Below are 11,121 nucleotides of genomic sequence, written 5' to 3'. Positions count from 1 at the left end.
GAACCCCAATTCTCCAATACTAGAGAAATGTGTGCAAGGCAGGAATAAGGAAAGAGTTATTGAAATGGGGGTAAATGTGGCCAAAGAAGTAACCACTAGTAAAATTTCACCTTCTTTTGGTCTTAGTGGCAAGCAACAAGCTAATACTTTATTGCAAGTTATTACTTGTTTGGTCACCCTCTCATGTCCAACTCTTTGTAACCCCATGGACTGCAGCACACCAGGCCTACCTGTCGCTCCCCATCTCCCAAAGTTTGCCCGAGTTATTACTGCTCTATGCCTTATTAAGAACCAAGAATATGTTGCTAACAGACCCTGGTGATGTTTCAAAAGAAAAGAAGAAATATTTGCATAGTAGAGCGCATCTCCCATAGATCTTTTTCCTTATAATTTGCTGGGGGAGCATAGAAATGTAGAGAAGTAACCAGCGCCCAAGTGGAGAATAGCATGAAAAAATTTTCACCTCTATATGCTAGTTTCTTGCCAGGTGAAAGTATCGTGTTTTTTTTCTTCATCACGAGCACACACCCACCCACATACACACACACAGTTTTCCTGAGAGTATGGTAGATACTTCTTGACAAATTCTAATCACCAACTAAAATCTGTCAGTTGGTTTCTTTAGTTGCAGCAGGAGAAACTGACTTTCACTAAAGTACACAAAAGGGGATATTCTTGAGAAATACTAGAAGCCTCTGGAATTTATAGAATGGCTAGAAACCAAGCTTGGGAGTAGAACACATGATGCTTTCGGTGACTGTAAAACTGAGATTGTATTAGAAATGGTCTCATAGCAAAACTACAACCAAACCTGCAGCTGGGATGTTGGAATAAAAGGACTCCAGCATCATTTCTATTCATGTGTCAGGTACTCACGTTTCACATTCTAAGCCAGAAGCATTTGATTGACCCAGTTGGGGTCAAGTGATCGCCTCTAGGTTAAGATATGACTGGACAGGACACCTGATTTCATCTGCACTGGAATCTGTACAAAGAGGTTATTCTCCAGCAAGGAAATGAAAATGCTGATAGGAAGGAGAAAGGAAAGCCAGGAAACCAAAAATCAGTGCTACTCCAACACATTGCAACAAGGAGGAAAAAGGAACAAGGAATCAGGGACCAAACCACCATGAGGGATGCCACGTCTCCTCAGATGCCATTCACGCTGCTGGGGTGAGTTGCTCCCTCTGTGTAGCTTGGAGGCACACCTTTTATTTGGGACTCAGAGGAACTACTCAGCTTTTCGTTCCATTGCTCTGAGCCCTTCAACCAAGCAGTCTGTGTGTTCTGTGGAGCCTTCCTCGGCCGTCACCTTACAGAAAAGGGTCTTAGGATGTAGATAAGGTGGCAGAAACTGATTGCCCAATGGCTTCTCTTCTTCTAGACCTTTTCTTGAGCAGATGAAGACAGTTGGGCTCCCTACTGCTGAAATATTCTGAAACCCTAGTTTTTAAAACTGTAGTTAATGGCAAAATGCTATAAAGATTTCATTAAGGTGTGCTTAGGAGAAACGGTAATGTGCTCTTCATGCAAAAGTATAGCCATTTTGAAGACAAAAATGGAATATGACTGGCAAGACTTTAAAACCAAAATGGAGACTCTCTCAGCAGTATTTGTTGTTTAATTTATGTTGCAGACAGTTTGAGCTGCCTAATTGAGCCATTTTAAAATGTGATGTCTTCAATGTTTTCTGAATTGTGTGGGGTACAGAACATGGGCAACCATGTGGCAAAATTTGTCAAAATCTCAACCTATATTTCTGGAGAAAAATAGGGTTTCTATATTGGAAGTTTGAACTTGACTCCATAGCCCACTTTGTGAAATTTACTTTCTGATGAGAAGGATTATGGATTAATATTTGCAATCCTTGTCACACTTGAGACTCTGGAACTATATGTCTCTCACTCTTTGTGGTGCTTGCTGTGGCGGTTTTCTCTTCAGCCTCATCTTCTATTTAAGTCACATCGTACTTCTTCCAGGCTGGCCAAAAATTGCCTTTGTATTTGAGCTTCTGTCTTCCTGCTCCTTCTGCTTTCCCATCCCCGGAATCTATCTGAGGTTGACTTCTTAAGTGTAATTCTTCACTGATGATTTAGAAGCAGCTTATCCTGGAAACGGTGCCAGAGATACTTTCTTACTTAGGCCTTACACTTAAGCTCCCAGAGGCTAGAAATGCCATAAAATGCTAACAGTCTGACAGAGGAGAAGGAGTTAATTATTGGCCAGGGCTGGGCCTAGCCACATCTCATTAAAATGCCTGGTGATACATTCAGGGCATCAGGGAAGAAATAAAAGGAACACATCAGAAGGCTAAAGATGAAAGGAGAGCAATACAGTAATAAGAGAGGGCTTCTAATTTCTCAACTGTTATAAATTTTTCCTTATAAGAACCCACCTCTCTCTGGTTTTCAACCTGCTTTATTGAAGAGCTATTAGTGTGCTGAGCAACAAGTCACTCATTGACAACAGCAATCAGATTGGAATCAAGAAACCCAATACCAAATTGAGTCTTAGTAACATTAGTGTCTTATTTTTCAAGTGTCAGACAAAGAAGTGATGTAACTTCAAAGTGGAGAAAGGTACAAACTATTTGGAACACACACACAAACACACATAAACATACATGTACATACATTCACACAATTATAAAATAAGCAAAGCAGAGACAACATCTAGGTATTTTTTTTTAACAATTTGATCTTTCTAAGTTTTACTCATTCTATGAATATATAATCTGTTGGCAAGGAAAGGGGATAGAAAGCATATTATAATAAGGGAAGAACATATAGAAACCCATAAAGATGAAAATCAGGGTAAAATTAAGGGAATAGAAAATTGTCCAGGTAAACTGTAATATAGGAAACTTGCAGGGAATTATGGGAGAAAGTGAAAGATGATGCACAGGACAAAAGTGGAATCTATTAAAGAAAAGAACCAAGGAATATCAAAGAGAAATTTTTATTAACCTATTTTATGGTGCTGTTGTGAAGATTTATGTATGTGTGTATGTATAATTATACATATAATTAAAGTATCACTATATGTATTTATATGAAACACTTTAAAAATGAGATATACTCTATGAATATTAGGTAGCATTAGGATTTTTAAGTAGGTAGTCAGTCATGATCCATCAAAAGTTCCTTTAAAATAGAAAATGTTATCATGAAAGAGGGTACAATAATAAGTATTTTAATAAAAGGAGATGGGTGCAGTAGGAGTAGTAGATTACCACATGGTTAGTCTAAGTTGGGGCAAACTATATAGTCCATGGGTCAAATCTGCCCATTGCTTATTTTTGTAAATAAATTTTTATGGAAATACGACCACACCCATTTGTTTAGGGATTGTCCAGGTCTTCTGCTTTCATCCTACAATGGAAGAATCACGTAGTTGCAACAGAGACCATATGGCCTGCAAAGTCTAAAATATTTACTATATTGCCCCTTTTGCCTCTTATAGAAAAATTTGCTGATCCCTGCTATAGATGATCAGAATAATGAAAGTAACTAACATTTGTGAAACACAATATGCCAGGCACTGGTCTAACATGTTACATAATTTAAGTCCTTGAACAACCCTAACAGAAAGGCTAGGTAACGTTCCAAGGGTAGATAGTGGCAGAATCTACGATTGCCAAATTTAGCAAATTAAAATACAAGACATCTAGTATAATTTGAATTTCATACAAATAATGAAAAATTTCTTAGTATAAGTATGTCCCATGCCATATTTTAGACATACAGTGAAAACTATTTATTGATTCTCTAAAATACAAATATTTTTGAGTGTCCTGTGTTTTATCTGGCAACCCTAACCCAGTCCAACTGGCCTCAGAGTCTTCCCTTAACAAATATCATTCTGACTTTCTCTTACAAAGAAGATGGGCTTATTTTTGACAGAAATGGGGAGTCTTATAGACAGAAGGTGTTTTGTAGCCAGGGAGTGATAAAGTTAGCTTGTAATTTGAGAAGAAAAATCGGCTTTCTTTTCCAGGAACATCTTAAAGATGTCAGACTTCAGAAAAGAGAAGATTAAATCAGCTCTAGATTAATTCCTTTATGATATTGTTGAAATTTAGGGTCTAATGTCAGAGAGTATTTAGGACTTAACACGTAGATTGAGTCATCCAAAAGTAAGTTGTAGTAGAAACTAGAAACAAACACCATTTCTGAGGAGTTCAGAGGTGTGTGTTGGCTTAAATCAAACATGAAAAATCCTTCTAGATCTGCCTAACAGTGCTAAGCTTCTAGTACTTAGCAGAGCTTTTTCAAAACCCACTTTATTTCCATAACGAAGGTTCAGATAGAATTGCACCATAATTTCTCAACAGTGCTTAAGAAAAAACTAATAGAAAAGATACTTTCTCACAGACACAGGGTCCTAAAATTTGTAAGACTGACTATGCTGAAAAAAATCACATTTCTGACCAGGAAAGTAAGCCCTGCATATCCTTCCTGTTCTTAGCGATAGGGCCACAGATGTGGGAAGCAGGATATTGAAAAGTGCAGTCCATCAGGAGCAATAAAATTCAGCATGGGCAACAACTCACAGTTGACTTAGGGGTGTGGTGTGTTGCTGTTGGATCTGTGAGCCTGCTCTAATGGATTATTTTGAACAAAGCAGCTTGAGCAAGGCAAATGTTAGGTATCATTATTGCAGTTGTTACAGGCAATAGTCCATGAACCCAATTATACACAGGCAGTGCCCCAGACAATATTTTGCTAATTTCTATCCCTCAGACTTGGAATTCACTTTTATCCCAGTTGCATATTTTTTTCAATGAAAGGATGCGATTTCTATGGAAAATACTAAAATGCTGGCTGCTTCATGACATAATTGCTTACATTATGAATGAGTTGTTGAGTTTGGGGAGAAAGCAAATATAAAAGAAAGAATGTAGCATCTATTTGAATGACAGATTCATGCCTTGTAACCTAGCTCTATAACCTGTGCTCTGTATTCTAGGTAATAATCAATAATTTCTGACAATTCATTTATTGAGTATCTGTGGTGTGCCAAGCATATGGTAGGTAATGGAGACACACAGATGAATAAGATTCATTTCTATCGCCAGGAATTCAGTATAAAACCAGAGACAGACATTTCCACAAATGTCACTGAGTGTGATCCATCATGTAATGGAGCTACAGTGGGAGCCCAAAGGACAGAATGACCAATGCTTCTCAAGGAGATTAAGACATATTTCATAAAGAAGATTCTGATCAAACTGAGTCTTAATATTTATAAAGGAATTTATCAGATAAAAAAGGAAGGGAGAATGAGGACAGAAATTCATTGTAGCATTAGGGAAACACACTGAAGGGAGAAAGAAAAATGAGTACAAACAAGTTGAAGAGAGTAGACTAGAGCACAGATCAAAAAACTGTGGCTAGCAGGCCAAATCCAGTCTACTGTTTGTTCTTGTAAATAAAGTTTTGTTGGCACACAGGCAAGCTCATTCATTTAGGAATTGTCTGTGATGGCTTTTACACTATAGTCCACAGTTGTGTATTGACAACAAAGAGCACATGGCTGACAAATGCTAAAATATTTACTGTCTGACCTTTTATAGAAAAATAAGTTTCTGACCTTTGGACTATAGCATCAGTCCAAATACAAAGAAAAAAAAAATTGGGGGATAAAATGGAAGTTGTAGTGTGTTCAATAAGTTAATGAAATTCACTTGTGTCTCCTGTGTGCTAGCAAAATGTTACCATGAAGAGGAATAAATAACTTAATCCCTAAACTCAATAACAGCACCATGGTAGGAGAGAAAGACTTTAAATAAATAGCTGCATTAATGCCTACAATCAGCAAAAATACAAAGAATAGGGATATCACAAAAGAGGAAGTGATTATCTCTTTCTAGAACCTCTGCTTTAGAAAACAAGCCAGAGGCAGTAAATGGGGTTTGAAGGATGAGTAGGAGTTCTTAACACAGAGATACAGTATTTGCCTGATTTATAGACATAACTCTGAGTGAAACTTTATGATTTTTTTACAATAGTGCTTATCTCACTCTCTTAAAATATATTTTGTGTTATTTTGAATACACTGAAACATAAGGTACAGAATAGGCTTATGTTCTTTTGGGTATGGCCTTTCCACAACATACGTTATTTTGGCTCAGAGTTGTATACTACAATCACAGAAAAGTCAACAGTATGACTCAAGAGATTTGAGTATTGCAAACCACCCATGAAGGAGGCCTTTTATTCCCTTTGCTCTCTGTCATAAACAGATTGATAATAATCTGACACAGCTGAAACAGCTGGTGGGGTATATTTAATCTTTAACTCTTTTATGTAATGGCAAGAATTAGTTGTGCTGGTTTCAAACAGAAATATGTCACAGAACTCTCTTGATCTGACTTCTGGAATTTATTTAGCAAAAAGATTCTCCAAATGTAGACAATAAGGGACAAACCGCAGGGTGGTTGTCCAAGGCTGCATGAAACCTCACAGGTGCGGCAGACTGAAACAGTATATGGGATTCTCATCTGTGAGCTGGTTTCCTTAAACACTAGTCCAGATCTGAATCTATAATATGCATCTCCATAATAAAGACATATGTATCTTTACTATGTACTAAATTTAAACTTTGCTTTCAGTTACCATAACAAAATAGTGCAGCCTCATAGAGATATATCCAAAATATCCCAAATTAGACATCCCAGAGAAGGAAGTGTGTGTTTGCTACCCCACTGCAGCCCCCCAGGCTCCTCTGTCCATGGAATTCTCCAGGCAAGAATACTGGAGTGGGTGCCATGCCCTTCTCTAGGGGATCTTCCCAACCCAGGGATTGAACCCAGGTCTCTTGGATTCCTGCAGGCAGGTTCTTTACCATTTGAGCTACCTGGGAAGAGTAAATACATACATACACACTGCATAAAAAAAGATTTTCAATAAGATACACATACTTGAGTGACATAAAGCCTTATTTGTATTGCGTAACTGGATATTAAAATATGTGACTTTAAAAATATTTTGAATACCTATTATGAAGATTATATATGTATATATTTTAAGAATGATGCTATAAAATTCAATTCATACATACATAGTTTTTTCAGTGAAATAAATATCCAGATCACCTGGGCTAAGAATTTACTGTATGGTTATTAAATAGTAACCTGGGTTAGTGGCTTACTATTAACTCCTTTCACAAATATTGTACCTCACTGGTATTTTTGCTTTCTCAGTAATACTTTAAAAGTCACTTGCATGGTTCAAACTTAAGACGTGATCTTGTGTGTAGATTTTTCTTTTATCCACATTATAATCCGTGAAATCATAGGATTCAACTCTTATGTTGCCATGCTTAGAAACAAATGGAGCATGCCCTTTTAATTACAGCGAGAGAGAACATATAGGAAGAGTCTAAGCTGTGGCACTTGATCCACACTCTTGGGAAATGATAGTTTATGCTGATCCTGACCTCTAGCTTCCCCCTTGAGACAGGATTCATTAGGCTGCTTTCATCTCAGCTGGGTAAAATCCACCAGGTTTACCCTGGTGCAGACCATCTAGGCTGGCATCATTGCTGAGTCCACCTTGGGAACATTTCTGGTCAATTGATTCAGTGAGTGCTCTTAATAATTAACAATATTTTTGACTGCTTATGCTCTGACAGACACTGTCCTAGTGACTGGAAAAGCAGCGGCAATACTGTGGGACTGGGGATAAGGTCACTGCCCTCATGAAGTAAAGTTCTACTTAAGTCTAAAGTATAATCTTTGTTCCTCTATTTACTTATTATGGAATTGTGAGAGGGTAAAATATGAAATGAAGAAATGAGAAAGGGGAGTGTCAATCAAGAGAGTTTATTTGGAAAGTGAAAAATGAAAAAGCAGGCTTTCTAATATCCATTCAGAAGAGCAACCAATGCAGAAATCGTGAACTAAAAACAAGGTTTAGTAAAGCAAATTTGGCTTAAATGTCATACAGTATTATCGAATAAATAAAATCTGAGTCTTTTTCAAAATGAAATGAGCTCTAAGGAATAAGTACAAGATTCTTTATCAAACAGTATACAAAGAAAGTGTAAACCTTTCTAAGAAGCTGTGTTTGATAAGGAACACGTGTAAGTGAAAAATAAGTGTGGTAATTTAGAGATAGTGTTTTATAGTTTATATTATGATATGTCTTATTTTTGTGAATAAAATGTATGGTACATCATATATTTTTACCTCATAGATTCAATGTCGTAAGAACTCAAGCATGGCAAACGGTAGACCTAAGGAACATCATGTGAGCAAAATAATAAAATGACTTAGAATGGAAGGACTTGAGTTTTGTTTCATTCCTGTAGACTGCTGAATCATATTTGTCCTTCCATTTTATAATCAAAATAAATTTCCCCGAGCACCCTGAAAATAATTCCCCTGCAGGGTTTTTTGTTGAACTTGCTAGGCATGTTAGACAATGGCTATCTCTACTCAGCTGGCCAAACATTGCTCCCCTTTGTCAGTATAGCTTCAAGGGCACTTTCATTTCTCCCCGAACTCTTGTCCCCCATGTCAGATGTTCCACACTGCCGACAGGGAGCACCAGGCATGTGTGGTGGGTACTTTGGCGGTTCTTGGATCTCTTCACCATCTTCCTTTACATGAGATAAACACTTTGTTTAACTGAGTTTGGAGAAATTCCATATTTGCACTTTGAATTTATAATTTGATGTCACTGCCATTAGCCAAACGAACACTTCCAAACAATGCTAAATTCTGAAGGAGGGTCTTTTCCATAGGTTTAATGAGATATGGAGAATATGGTTGTAATAGTTTAAAGAAACTGGAGTTGTGTCTAACCTCAAGTTTTCTCAATTCTGTAATCACTCCCATTATCTCTGGGGTCCTCTGACCTGGAAATAACAATAGAGAAGGGGAAGCCTGAAGAGAATTTGCTTGCTCAGTCCTAAGCCAGAATGGGGGCATCTAGGGAGTCGAGAGCAGGCTTTGTCACACAGTACACCTCATCAGAATCACCTTAGGAAATTTCTTTTCAGAACTCTAACATTTGTCATTGGTATAGTTCCAGCGATTTTGGTATATTGACATTAGGAGCTTTAGATAGATTTGTGAAAATATTTTTGTAATGTCCATGTATCATGATTTGAAAAAAAATTCATTTGAATGCAATCATTTTAAGACCACTGTGCTTGCAAGCAGCACCCCTAGTTCAATGGAGTAATTTTTCTGTTTATTCCCTTAAAGGTTCACAGAAATAGAAAAACCATGTGAGATTTCTTGGTGCAATTTCTTCAAATATTGAAGTCTCAAATTTAGGAGACAATATAAAAGGAAGAAAAGGAGGAATATATTGTGCTGATTAGGTAACAAATTGAAAAACCATGGGGCATTTCTGCTTTGGAGAATGAAGCTGTAGCAGTGGGAAATAAAGCCCCATGTAAATCACTCATGAAATTAATAATTTTAAAGGTTATCAGAGCAAAACTGCTGAATCCTATAGTTTGTCATCAGTAAATTAAATGCAAAATCACTAATTTAATTTGTACGAATTACCAGTTGACTTCTAATGTACGGAATAATAAGAACTAATGCTCCTTTGTGAGCTGAAAATGAGATTTTTTTTTATTTTCATAAGAGCAAAAAGACAAGAAATAAAGTTGATTCAGAGACCAAAAAACCTTTTAGTTATAGTAATTTGTTGACTTCTGACAAAAAAAATTATTTCTAGGTTTTATTTGCAATTTTATTATTCAAATCAAACTCAGATGAAATGTAGGGAGGCAATTGACTCTCAAAACAGGTCTGGTTATGACCCAAGAGAAGACAATTCCAAACCAGGGCAATGTGGGCACACTGGCGTTTACCCAAGAGGATTGTCTACACTCTAGTTTCTCATCCTTAAGCTTGATTGAAAGGAATAAAAGGTTGGGTTTTTCCCCTGAATGTTTTTTCACTGAGCATGAAATTCTGAGCTGTATGAAATTGATTTAACAAAAAAGACTTTTGTGGCAATATCTGGAAGAGAAGAATAAATTTAAATTCCAGAGCCTTAGCAAAAATCAGAATTATAGAATGTTAGGACTACAAAGATCTTAAATCGTTTTTGTCCAACTCTTACTTTTCTAGATATGAAACAGACTCTGAGAGACGAAACTTATAAGAGGCTATGTAGGCTGGTTAGGAGCAGACCTGAACTAAAGGTCATGATTTTGAAAACCAGGGCTCCTCACCTTAATTGCAAAATGAAGAGATCTCCATTGGAGAAAGACCATTTTCTGCATACACTTAATTTTCCTTACACACACACACACACACACACCCACCCACCCCTATGTCTGGGGGTTGCTTGTGTAATATTTATAATCCTGATTTCATACCTAGGGTGATTGGGATGAAACATACTGTGTAACAAAGGCAGCTTTCTCTTTAGAGTCATATTTTTCCCTGAATGCATCCCTTGAGACACTATGTTTAGTATCTTCCTTAGGTGGGGGTGAGGAGGAGGGCTTACTTTCAGAGAAATGAGCTACAAAGTGGCTTCCCTCTGCTTGTTCAGACACCTGAAGGATGTGCTTGAGCAGCTCAGGAAAGTAACTTTATCTAACTGGCAACAAGAGGACCAAACAAAGGATAAATAGCAATTTTATAAACTGTTTCCATAATGAGCTGTTATGAAAAGTGAGTGAATTCAGTTAACATAGATTGATCTGAAAGTCATTTGGGTTCTTAGGTGGTGGGCAACTCTGGCAAGCAGCTCTGCCTTTAACTTCCCTGGTGTATGGCTCTTTTTTTTTTTTTTTTTTTTGGTCTTTTAAAAATTAATTTTTGGCTTTTGGAAATATACAATGATTCCCTTTCCTACTGGGCTTAAAAAGCTAAGCTCAACACTTGTGATCTAATTAACAAAATATGAGTCAAAAGGGACCATAGTGAACAGAATTAACCCTCCTCCTGCTTTATAGGTGGGGAAACTTGAGTCTCAGAGATCCAAGGCATGATTCTCTAGCTTGATAAAAAAAAGCAGGGAATAGAACCCAGGTTGCCTGATGCTTACATTTCCTTGTGCTTTAAACCAATCATTGGGCTGCAGGAATGGTATGTTGAGTGGTAGGCTGGCTCTGAAGTCTGGGGGTCTGTGATGAAATCCCAGA

This window comes from Bubalus kerabau, chromosome 6 (genome assembly GCF_029407905.1).
Source record: "Bubalus kerabau isolate K-KA32 ecotype Philippines breed swamp buffalo chromosome 6, PCC_UOA_SB_1v2, whole genome shotgun sequence".
NCBI classification, from domain to species: domain Eukaryota; kingdom Metazoa; phylum Chordata; class Mammalia; order Artiodactyla; family Bovidae; genus Bubalus; species Bubalus kerabau.
Note: the sequence above shows the minus strand (reverse complement) of the source record.